Below are 13,240 nucleotides of genomic sequence, written 5' to 3'. Positions count from 1 at the left end.
TTATCCTGAATCTGATCCTTTATCACCCTCTTTGCTTTGAGGTTGTTTCCAAGAGCACTATAATAATTTCCTAACTATTCCAATTTCACTTTCTACCATCAGTTCATTCTCTACCTAACAAGGATCTTTTAAAACAAAATATCACCTCCTCTTCTATTTAAAACTCTTTATCAACCTCCTATAGATTTGGAATCAAGCCTAAACTCCTTTCCATGGTCTATATGCTCCTGCTACATGGTCTAGGCCTGCCTACACCAATGGTGCTTATCTCTTCTCTTCATCTTGCTCATTATAAACCAGCAACACTGCCTTTTCTTCTGCCCTTGGAAAAAACCCAGCTTGCCACTGTCCAGGGCTTCTGTTCATGCAACTCCCAGATTTTTGCATAACTTGTTTCTTTCCAACATTTAGGTCTCAATTTAAATGTCATCTCTTTAATACCTTAGCTAGGATAGTTACTCTCCTGTCTCACAAGTCTGTCTGTCTTTCTCTCTTCCATTACCTTGCTTTTTTTTCTTATGTTTTACTCTCTGAATTTTTGAGGGGTGGGAGAAGATGCATCTACATTTTCATTGTCTGCCTATCTTTCCCTCTAGAATGATTGCAACAACATATTGACTCTACATGAACCAGTGGAAAAACTGGCCAGCACAACTGCTGGGTTAACCCAGCACAACTGCTGACATAAAAGAATCATGAGCAAATAAAATGTGTTTTAAGTTACTAAATTTTCTGATAGATTGTTATGGAGTATAGGTGACCAATATGCCAGTCTTTTCTGATGGCTAAAGTTGTATTCTTTCATAATACAAAAGGAAAAGTGAAAGCAAATGCTTTGAAAAATATTTCAGAAAGCTTTCTCAATTAAACTTTTAAATAGAGATTTATTTTTTAACAAGGAGAAGCAAAGGTGATACAGTTAACCGTCACTTAAATTATGTCCTCAAATTAATGAAAAATCTAAGTAGGAACAAAGCAACCAATTAATTTTTTATGTGACAAACCTATTTTGAGAGTTTTTTTGGGCCTTAGGCACTGTGGTGCAATAACTAACTTCTTAAGTATAATTGTTATGAGTAAAACGATGAGATAACTATCAGGCCAAATACATAATATACATAATATTCAGAGTTCTGACCCTTTGGTAAAGATTTTAAAGCCTCTCCCTAGGATTAAGGTGATAAGCTGCTGAAATTTAAAGCAATGTGAGGAGACATTTTTCTTATTCCATTGGTCATTTCTAATTGTACTTCATGACATTATCTTTTCTATTTGAACATTAAATATAAATTAAGAAATACTTGCTCTTGAGACTTCCAGGTAAAGATGGGAAATTAAATACTTGCATTTAATTTGGCTTTCTCTCAAAAACCCATGAAAATAATAGTAATATGTGTATGTTTACATATAGGCATAAACCCTCAAGGAACAAAGCAGAAAGCAACAGAAATAAAATGTTGGAATGTGAGAAGCAGACTCACAGGTAGTAACAGACTTAGCAGATTCCCAAACCAGGTCTGGAAAATACCAAGAGCAGTCATATTTATACTACAAAATCTCATAAAATTTTAGAACTGGGGCACCAGTGGCCTCTGGAAGCAGGGTGAAAGGGATGTCAAAATAAATACTGAGATTGAAAGCTCTTTAGGAAGATGTTAGATCCTGAGATTTTCCCTGAAATTTAACAGAAGCCCAGAAAGTTGGTTTTTTTTTTTTTTGTGAGAATTTTTTGTTTTTGTTTTTGTATGGGGTAATAATACAGCCCCTGAACTGTAAGACATCAGACATGGTTAGGGGTAGGGAAACTGGTAATGAAAACTGGTTTTCACTATGTGAATGTTTGCATCCTAGAAGCCAAGATTCCCAACGGTCTTCATCTGCTTAGGCTTCAGAACACTGGCAGCCAGGTTTTGACTTTCCAAGCAGGACACTGGCAGAGACTTCTCTGAGGAATCTGACCAGCTAAAGAGGAAAGATCAGAAGAGAAAGGGAATGGGGACTCCAAAATGAAACCCACCAGCCATTTCCCTACAACAAAATTACCAGTTGATGCGTCCCACCCACTACTCTGAAATTGTGCTCAAGTTTTACATTTCCTATTATTTAACATGGACAGAGAGCCAAAGATTACTGAGTATCTGAAGAATTCACTAACAAAGATAGAGAATAATAGAGAGAGCAAAAGCAAAACAGAAAGAAACATGTTAAGGATATTAGGCTCTGTGAAGTGGTGAAACATTAAAAAATATCATTATTCTCAGAAAGTTAAGATACTGTTATTGTAAAAACAGGTCAAAATAGGATTTTAAAAAGCCAGAATAACATGAAATTCAAAATAGTCTTTGTAAATTAAAACAAAGTGACAGCAAAATTTAAAAACATAATAGAAGCATTTGAAAATAAGTTGAAATCTTCTAGAAAATAAGTTCAGAAAAATCTCCTAGAGCAAAAATTTACAGATTAAATAAAAGGAGAGAAAAGACAGACATGAGAGGATCAGTTAGGAATCCTATAAAGAGGGATGCCTGGGTGGCTCAGTGGTTGAGCGGCTGCCTTAGGCTCAGGTCGTGACCCCGGGGTCCTGGGATGGAGTCCCACGTTGGGCTCCCCGTAGAGAGCCTGCTTCTCTCTCTGCCTGTGTCTCTGCCTCTCTCTGTGTGTCTCTCATGAACAAATAAATAAAATCTTTTTAAAAAAGGAATTCTACATATAAAGAAAGAAAAAGGGATAAATGATATGCAAAATTCAAAAATTATTCAAGAAAATTTCCCTCATTTGCAAATATCTTCTCCCATTCTGTAGGTTGTCTTTTAGTTTTGTTGACTGTATCCTTTGCTGTGCAAAAGCTTCTTATCTTGATGAAGTCCCAATAGTTCATTTTTGCTTTTGTTTCTTTTGCCTTCGTGGATGGATCTTGCAAGAAGTTACTGTGGCCGAGTTCAAAAAGGGTGTTGCCTGTGTTCTCCTCTAGGATTTTGATGGAATCTTGTCTCACATTTAGATCTTTCATCCATTTTGAGTTTATCTTTGTGTATGGTGCAAGGGAGTGGTCTAGTTTCATTCTTCTGCATGTGGATGTCTAATTTTCCCAGCATCATTTATTGAAGAGACTGTCTTTCTTCCAGTGGATAATCTTTCCTCCTTTATCAAATATTAGTTGACCATAAAGTTGAGGGTCCACTTCTGGATTCTCTATTCTGTTCCATTGATCGATGTGTCTGTTTTTGTGCCAGTACCACACTGTCTTGATGACCACAGCTTTGTAGTACAACCTGAAATCTGGCATTGTGATGCCCCCAGCTATGGTTTTCTTTCTTTATTTTAAATTTATTTTTTATTGGTGTTCAATTTACCAACATACAGAATAACCCCCAGTGCCCGTCACCCATTCACTCCCACGACCCCACCCTCCTCCCCTTCTACCACCCCTAGTTCGTTTCCCAGAGTTAGCAGTCTTTACGTTCTGTCTCCCTTTCTGATATTTCCCACACATTTCTTCTCCCTTCCCTTATATTCCCTTTCACTGTTATTTATATTCCCCACATGAATGAGAACATATAATGTTTGTCCTTCTCCGACTGACTTACTTCCCTCAGCATAATACCCTCCAGTTCCATCCACGTTGAAGCAAATAGTGGGTATTTGTCATTTCTAATAGCTGAGTAATATTCCATTGTATACATAAAACACATCTTCTTTATCCATTCATCTTTCGATGGACACCGAGACTCCTTCCACAGTTTGGCTATTGTGGACATTGCTGCTAGAAACATCGGGGTGCAGGTGTCCCGGCGTTTCATTGCATCTGTATCTTTGGAGTAAATCCCCAACAGTGCAATTGCTGGGTCATAGGGCAGGTCTATTTTTAACTCTTTGAGGAACCTCCACACAGTTTTCCAGAGTGGCTGCATCAGTTCACATTCCCACCAACAGTGTAAGAGGGTTCCCTTTTCTCCGCATCCTCTCCAACATTTGTGGTTTCCTGCCTTGTTAATTTTCCCCATTCTTACTGGTGTGAGGTGGTATCTCATTGTGGTTTTGATTTGTATTTCCCTGATGGCAAGTGATGCAGAGCATTTTCTCATGTGCGTGTTGGCCATGTCTATGTCTTCCTCTGTGAGATTTCTGTTCATGTCTTTTGCCCATTTCATGATTGGATTGTTTGTTTCTTTGGTGTTGAGTTTAATAAGTTCTTTATAGATCTTGGATACTAGCCCTTTATCTGATAGGTCATTTGCAAATATCTTTTCCCATTCTGTAGGTTGTCTTTTAGTTTTGTTGACTGTATCCTTTGCTGTGCAAAAGCTTCTTATCTTGATGAAGTCCCAATAGTTCATTTTTGCTTTTGTTTCTTTTGCCTTCGTGGATGGATCTTGCAAGAAGTTACTGTGGCCGAGTTCAAAAAGGGTGTTGCCTGTGTTCTCCTCTAGGATCTTGATGGAATCTTGTCTCACATTTAGATCTTTCATCCATTTTGAGTTTATCTTTGTGTATGGTGCAAGGGAGTGGTCTAGTTTCATTCTTCTGCATGTGGATGTCCAATTTTCCCAGCACCATTTATTGAAGAGACTGTCTTTCTTCCAGTGGATAATCTTTCCTCCTTTATCAAATATTAGTTGACCATAAAGTTGAGGGTCCACTTCTGGATTCTCTATTCTGTTCCATTGATCAATGTGTCTGTTTTTGTGCCAGTACCACACTGTCTTGATGACCACAGCTTTGTAGTACAACCTGAAATCTGGCATTCTGATGCCCCCAGCTATGGTTTTCTTTTTTAAAATTCCCCTGGCTATTTGGGGTCTTTTCTGATTCCACACAAATCTTAAAATAATTTGTTCTAACTCTCTGAAGAAAGTCCATGGTATTTTGATAGGGATTGCATTAAACGTGTATATTGCCCTGGATAACATTGACATTTTCACAATATTAATTCTGCCAATCCATGAGCATGGAATATTTTTCCATTTCTTTGTGTCTTCCTCAATTTCTTTCAGAAGTGTTCTATAGTTTTTAGGGTATAGATCCTTTACCTCTTTGGTTAGGTTTATTCCTAGGTATCTTCTGCTTTTGGGTGCAATTGTAAATGGGATTGACTCCTTAATTTCTCTTTCTTCAGTCTCATTGTTAGTGTATAGAAATGCCACTGATTTCTGGGCATTGATTTTGTATCCTGCCACACTACCGAATTGCTGTATGAGTTCTAGCAATCTTGGGGTGGAGACTTTTGGGTTTTCTATGTAGAATATCATGTCATCGGCGAAGAGGGAGAGTTTGACTTCTTCTTTGCCAATTTGAATGCCTTTAATGTCTTTTTGTTGTCTGATTGCTGAGGCTAGGACTTCCAGTACTATGTTGAACAGCAGTGGTGAGAGTGGACATCCCTGTCTTGTTCCTGATCTTAGGGGAAAGGCTCCCAGTGCCCCCCCCATTGAGAATGATATTTGCTGTGGGCTTTTCATAGATGGCTTTTAAGATGTTGAGGAATGTTCCCTCTATCCCTACACTCTGAAGAGTTTTGATCAGAAATGGATGCTGTATTTTGTCAAATGCTTTCTCTGCATCTAATGAGAGGATCATATGGTTCTTGGTTTTTCTCTTGCTGATATGATGAATCACATTGATTGTTTTACGGGTGTTGAACCAGCCTTGTGTCCCGGGGATAAATCCTACTTGGTCATGGTGAATAATTTTCTTAATGTACTGTTGGATCCTTTTGGCCAGTATCTTGTTGAGAATTTTTGCATCCATGTTCATCAGGGATATCGGTCTGTAATTCTCCTTTTTGGTGGGGTCTTTGTCTGGTTTTGGAATTAAGGTGATGCTGGCCTCATAGAACGAATTTGGAAGTACTCCATCTCTTTCTATCTTTCCAAACAGATTTAGGAGAATAGGTATCGTTTCTTCTTTAAACGTTTGATAGAATTCCCCTGGGAAGCCATCTGGCCCTGGACTCTTGTGTCTTGGGAGGTTTTTGATGACTGCTTCAATTTCCTCCCTGGTTATTGGCCTGTTAAGGTTTTGTATTTCTTCCTGTTCCAGTTTTGGTAGTTTGTGGCTTTCCAGGCATGCGTCCATTTCTTCTAGATTGCCTAATTTATTGGCGTATAGCTGTTCACAATATGTTTTTATTTTTTATTTTTTAAACAAAATTCACATTTTATTTAGGTTGAAATAAACTATACAAAATTGATTTTCTTCACCAAAAATAACAGCAATATTTTCTGTATTATTCCTAGATAACCACGAAAGATTTATTTTTGTAGGTTTTCCAGGTTTTGCTTATAAATCAAGACGAGGCAGTAGATATAGTCATGGAAAAAGACAGAGGAAAACAGACAAATCAGTTGTCAGTATCCATGGCCTCTGATCCTGTCTTGACCATGAACAGAGGTGTTCAACATACACCTGCTAAAAAGCTTATGAAGACATAGATGTTCAACATATACTTGCTAAACAGCTCATGAGGATGTAGGCTCAACAAAGGAATGTAAACAGTAACAACCCAATGTGGAACAATGGCAGGTTCTCTCATTCAAACTTTACCTATAACTTGTTCCTTCAAGTTCATTTGAAAAGACAAAATCTACACAGAAATCTTTGCTTGGCAAGCTCACTTTTCTCTCTGTCTGGTAACTCCCTTAACTCCATTATAGATTTGTAACATACTAAAACCCCTACTATTCAAAGGTCACTCGTGAGCTTCATTGTAACATTTTACAAAATGTACTCCTTCTTCCGACACCTCTTCAAAATTTATTTTTTCCTAAGAACTGATAGTTCAAATACCCGACAATTGGATCCAGTGATAACAAATGTTATGTCTAAAATGACTTAACTAAAACAATTCCCAAGTGCTATTAGCAGAGATCCCATAGAAGTGTAATGTGGCACTTTCAATGCTATCTTCTGGAAGAACAGTTATGTCTCCAAAGCACAGGAGTTCAATCAGGGGCCATTTTAAATAGGCAGATTATCAATGGCTAATGTACTTAATTAGAGGTCAATAAGTCAAGATATTCAGTGATTAAGTGGCCTACATACACCTGATAGATTTTCTTTCTGTAAGATGTTTCAAATTTCTTACAGAGTTTTCCAAATATCAAACATAAGAGAAAGCCTACTTTTAAAGTCTCTTAGGTATTTTCAATGGTTTCTGAGTTATCTGTAGGAAGCTCTGAATTAGTTGTATAGAGTTTGATATATGTGTCTACCATTAAATCCAGATCACGTTTTATATCAAAATTTATGTTAAGCAAAGCCAAGTTACTTGACCTTTGGTCTGTCAAAGTGTTCCTCAGGTATGCTTTGAGACACTTTCGCCCATTTTCATAGCGTTCATTCTCAACCTTCATCACAGGAAGAATACATAGGACTTTGAGCAATGCATAAAAATTAGGATAAAACTTGATGTCTGGTAGATGTAGGGCTTCATAAATGGTGGATGGAAGCTCTATATCTTTCCCTCTGTGTTTCCACTTGATTCTCCAGCAATGCAGCTCAGCTGAGAGTGTGTCAGGATTGGGCAGGTCACTTCTGTACATGTCAGCATGGTGCTCCTCCGATGTATTAAATTTGAGCTGTTCCATGACAGAGGGTACAAGAGATAAGCATTTAAGAGCTTTGAAGTGCTGTTCTGAGAATATATCTTTCAGTTCCTGAATAATGTGTTCCACTGTTGGAACACTTAGAGTTTCTTTATAGTAACTTTCAGAGGTGAGCTGAGATTCCAGGTTACCTTGCTGCGCTCTGCAGAATTTGCCAGGGAGTTTCATCTGAATATCTAGTTTAGTTGCCAAATTTGTGGCTTCTTCGAACCAAAATTCACGATAAACTTCAATATTTTCCATCACTTCATTTAGAGAATGCAGCACTGCAGTCAAGCTACCGGCTGCAAAGAAGACATCAGAGGTTTGCCCCTGGAGATTTTTCCCAAAGGCTCTTGTAAAAGATAGAACATTCTTAAGAACAACAATGGTAACAATGAAATCAAAATCTGTTACTGCACTACAGAGTACAAAAGCTCGACCAGCTATATAGTTATTCCATCTAATATTTGTATCACTATTTATACCATCTAAACATAGAACAAGTGCTTGTAGGAGATCCACTAAAATTTCAAAAGCATCATGCCTGCCTGTCCACTGAGAATGGCAGATTTCCTTCAGTTCTTTACCCTTTTCCTCATTATTCTGAAAGAGGACAGAAATTACATTGTCAAGCTCCAAAAGCAGTTGTGGAGATCGATGGAAGAACTAACAAACTTCCTCGATTGTTCCTGATGCAACAGATACTCCCACAACAGGCACTGATTTTGCCAACCACATGTTTAAGGCACAGGAAGAACAAAGTGTGTAGACAGCTTGGGGATATTTCTCTAAAAGTCTAGAAGCAACAATTTTCATTTTGGAAGAAAATCCACTAGATACAATGTAAGCCTGACCACGACAATATTTCATATTTAACCCCCACTTCTCAATTATTGTAGTGTGAAATTTCACAGCCAAAATTTCCGCATTGGCTTCGTAAGGCAAGAAGCCCAAAAATTCCTCTCTCAGGTTATGAGATTCATCAACAAACCTCACCAACACAGGCAAGTGTTTTTCCCCTGCTATGTCCACTACATCATCAGTGATGATGGAAAAGAAGTGAGAGTCTCTCACTTCCCTGAGGGTTTCCTCCCGGATGCAGCTCTCACAGATTTCTAGCATCTGTTTCTGTTGTGTTTTTGAGCAGAACAATGTGTTAACTGCTGTTGTCTCAAAACGCTTTCTTAGAACCTCTTCACCAGAATTTATCCGGCACTCCAGCAGTGCTTGAAAGTTATCAGGAGTAAAGAGACCCTCTGGGATTTCATCAGTTTCATGCCCATCCAGAGGTATGTTTTGTTTTCCCATAAGAATCAAAATTTCAAATAAAGATTTTAGGTATTCTTTGTTTTCTTTCTCTTCGAGAGTCAAAGGTAAAATGTCTTCATCCTGTTCTTCACCCCCTTCTTCTGCACTGGGGTTCTGAGCATTGCTGTTGTTTATTTCTTTATGTTTGGGTTCCTGTTCAGAAGTTTCATCAATTTTTTTCTGTTTCAGTGTCCGGATTTCATCTTCACTCAATTCTTTTATTCGTTTTCTGTGTCTACTATGTGGATTGTTCAAATGACTGGTAAGATCAAATATTGTTGGTATTGCATTATCACGAAGAACTGTCCTATAAGGACTAGTTCTACAGATCATAGAGGTCTCAAAGTGTTTGGCACATAATCGATAATGTTTATTTAGTTGATCAGGTGTTTTATCTTCTAAATCTGCTATCCTACAATTCTCCACCCATTTCTGGCATCTGGCCGGATCCCGCGGGAACCTGAAGAAGGCCAGGTCTGACTGCGTGCTCTTCCTCGTGCAGTTGGGGGCAGCGCAGAAGTTCGGCATCGTCGCCCACCCACCGGCCGGCCCAGCCCTCCCCTCCCGCCTCCTCAGGGCAGCCCGCCTGCCCATCAGGGCCGGGGAGGGGAGCCAGGCCGGCCGGCTCGGCCAGGCCGAGCGCCCCATAATATGTTTTTAAAATCGTTTGTATTTCCTTGGTGTTGGTAGTGATCTCTCCTTTCTCATTCATGATTTTATTAATTTGAGTCTTCTCTCTCTTCTTTTTAATAAGGCTGGCTAATGGTTTATCTATCTTATTAATTCTTTCAAAGAACCAACTCCTGGTTCTGTTGATCTGTTCCAAAGTTCTTCTGGTCTCGATTTCGTTGAGTTCGGCTCGAATCTTTATTAACTCTCTTCTTCTCCTGGGAGTAGGATCTATTTGCTGTTCTTTCTCTAGCTCCTTTATATGTAAGGTTAGCTTTTGTATTTGAGTTCTTTCCAGTTTTTGAATGGATGCTTGTATTGTGATGTATTTCCCCCTTAGGACTGCTTTTGCTGCATCCCAAAGATTTTGAACGGATATAACTACATTCTCATTAGTTTCCATGAATCTTTTTAATTCTTCCTTAATTTCCTGGTTGACCCTTTCATCTTTTAGCAGGATGGTCCTTAACCTCCACGTGTTTGAGGTCCTTCCATACTTCTTGTTGTGATTTAGTTCTAATTTCAAGGCATTATGGTCTGAGAATATGCAGGGGACGATCCCAATCTTTTGGTATCGGTTCAGACCCGATTTGTGACCCAGTATGTGGTCTATTCTGGAGAAAGTTCCATGTGCACTTGAGAAGAATGTGTATTCAGTTGAGTTTGTTTGTAAAGTTCTGTAGATATCTGTGAAATCCATCTGGTCCAGTGTATCATTTAAAGCTCTCGTTTCTTTGGAGATGTTGTGCTTAGAAGACCTATCGAGTAGGTCTTCTAACCTACTCGATTGAAGTCACCAAGTATAAGCATATTATTATCTAAGTATTTCTTCACTTTGGTTAATAATTGATTTATATATTTGGCAGCTCCCACATTCGGGGCATATATATTGAGGATTGTTAAGTCCTCTTGTTGGATAGATCCTTTAAGTATGATATAGTGTCCCTCTTCATCTCTCACTACAGTCTTCGGGGTAAATTTTAGTTTATCTGATATAAGGATGGCTAACCCTGCTTTCTTTTGAGGACCATTTGAATGGTAAATGGTTCTCCAACCTTTTATTTTCAGGTTGTAGGTGTCCTTCTGTCTAAAATGAGTCTCTTGTAGACAGCAAATAGATGGGTCTTGCTTTTTTATCCAGTCTGAAACCCTGCGCCTTTTGATGGGGTCATTAACACCGTTCACGTTCAGAGTTACTATTGAGAGATATGAGTTTAGTGTCATCATGATATCTATTCTGTCCTTGTTTTTGTGGACTGTTCCACTGAACTTCTTCTTAAAGGGGAATTTTAAGAGTCCCCCTTAAAATTTCTTGCAGAGCTGGTTTGGAGGTCACATATTCTTTCAGTTGCTGCCTGTCTTGGAAGCTCTTTATCTCTCCTTCCATTTTGAATGAGAGCCTTGCTGGATAAAGTATTCTTGGTTGCATGTTCTTCTCATTTAGGACCCTGAATATATCCTGTCTGTCCTTTCTGGCCTGCCAGGTGTCTGTGGAGAGGTCTGCTGTTACCCTAATACTCCTCCCCATAAAAGTCAGGGATTTCTTGTCTCTTGCTGCTTTAAGGATCTTCTCTTTATCTTTGGAATTTGCAAGCTTAACTATTAAATGTTGAGGTGTTGAACGGTTTTTATTGATTTTAGGGGGGAATCTCTCTATTTCCTGGATCTGAATGCCTGTTTCCCTTCCCAGATTAGGAAAGTTTTCAGCTATGATTTGTCCAAATACATATTCTGGCCCTCTGTCCCTTTTGGTGCCCTCGGGAACACCAATTAAACGTAGGTTTTTCTTCCTCAGGCTGTGGTTTATTTCCCTTAATCTATCTTCATGGTCTTTTAATTGTTTGTCTCTTTTCCTCAGTTTCCCTCTTTGCTATCAACTTGTCTTCTATGTCACTCACTCGTTCTTCCACCTCGTTAACCCTCGTCGTTAGGACTTCTAGTTTGGATTGCATCTCATTCAATTGATTTTTAATTTCTGCCTGATAGCTCTAAATTCTGCAGTCATGAAGTCTCTTGAGTTCTTTATGCTTTTTTCTAGAGCCCCCAGTAGCTGTATAATAGTGCTTTTGAATTGGCTTTCTGACATTGAATTGTAATCCAGATTTTGTAACTCTGTGGGAGAGAGGATTGTTTCTGATTGTTTCTTTTGAGGTGAGGTTTTCCTTGTAGTCATTTTGCTCAGTGCAGAGTGGCCAAAAGCAAGTTGTATTCGGAAAAGGAGAAAAAGAGAGGAGAGAAAGAAGGAAAGAAAAGAGAAAGAGAAAAAAAAAGGAAGAAAAAAAGAAAAAAAAAAGAAAAAGAGAAAGAAAAAGAAAGAAAGGGAAAAAAAGGGGTGGGGGAAGGAAACAAATCAAAAAGCAAAACAAAACAAAACAAAACAACAACAAAAAGGAACCACGGGTGAGTATCTTCTGATTCTGTGTACTTGAAGTCCCTTGGCTTCCCCTGGAATTTGTCCGTCTAGCTGGTCTTCTGGGGGAGCGGCCTGTTGTGCTGATTTTCAGGTGTTAGCATTTGGGGGAGCTGCTCTGCCCCCTGCCTGGTGCAGTGCTCAGTGGGGGTTGTTTACCCTGTGAGGCCCCAGGAGGAACAGCCCCAGTGGCGGGGCCAGCTCTGGAGCCCTGCATTCAGCTCCCGCAGTAGCTCCAGAGCTCTCCGTCTGCAGGGCCTGGAGGCTCCGGGGCGGGGCCGCTGATCTGCTCAGCTGGGGCAGGACCGTCCTCGCTGTCCTGGGCCCTCCCGGCCTCTGCCTGTCCAGGGGGAGGCCGGATCCTGGGCTGTGTCCTGGCGCCCTGTGCTCCGGAGCCTGCGCTGTTGGATTCGCTCCCGCCCCGCAGCCCCCTCCGCGGAGCCGCCGCCCGAGCCCCTCCGAGCTGCTCCGGGTCCCGCCGTGCGCGCTGCAGCCCTTAGGGAGCTCGGCGCACTCTCCGGGGCGCAGGTCCCTGTTACTGTCCCAGGGAGCCCGAGGGCATCCCCGCCCTCCTGGGTCCTGCTCCAACTCCCTGCGAGCCCCTTTCCGCCCGGGAAGGTCGGTGCAGCTCCTGCTCCTCCGGGACGGGGCTCTCCTGTCCTGGGGACTCTCGCCCCGGCCTCAGCCCGGCTCCTCCCGGGGCCCCTCCCCCTTGGAGGACTTTTGTTTCTTTACTTCTTTTTTCCCGTCTTCCTACCTTGATAGAAGCGCGAACTCTTCTCACTGTAGCATTCCAGGTGTTCTCTCTTTAATTCTCAGGCCGAATTCATAGATTTTCAGGATAATTTGAAGGTTTTCTAGGTAATTTGGTGGAGACAGGTGATTTGGGGACCCTACTCTTCCGCCATCTTGCCCCTCCCCCTATGGTTTTCTTTTTTAAAATTCCCCTGCCTATTCGGGGTCTTTTCTAATTCCACACAAATCTTAAAATAATTTGTTCAAACTCTCTGAAGAAAGTCCATGGTATTTTGATAGGGATTGCATTAAACGAGATATTTGCAAATGGCGTATCAGATAAAGGACTAGTTTCCAAGATCTATAAAGAACTTCTTAAACTCAACACCAAAGAAACAAACAATCCAATCATGAAATGGGCAAAAGATATGAAGAGAAATCTCACAGAGGAAGACATAGACATGGCCAACACGCACATGAGAAAATGCTCCGCATCACTTGCCATCAGGGAAATACAAATCAAAACCACAAT

General features: G+C 40.3%; 1 protein-coding gene and 1 pseudogene across 12 annotated transcripts in view; both read right to left on the bottom strand.

Annotated features, from left to right (window-relative positions):
- ANO4 (anoctamin 4) overlaps nt 1-13,240 on the bottom strand; it is a 405,675-nt gene that overhangs the window by 114,014 nt on the left and 278,421 nt on the right. The window lies entirely within an intron of this gene.
- Nucleotides 6,857-9,468, bottom strand: LOC144282418 (52 kDa repressor of the inhibitor of the protein kinase pseudogene; annotated as a pseudogene).

This window comes from Canis aureus, chromosome 13 (genome assembly GCF_053574225.1).
Source record: "Canis aureus isolate CA01 chromosome 13, VMU_Caureus_v.1.0, whole genome shotgun sequence".
NCBI lineage: Eukaryota > Metazoa > Chordata > Mammalia > Carnivora > Canidae > Canis > Canis aureus.
This window is presented reverse-complemented; position numbering and strand designations above follow the sequence as displayed.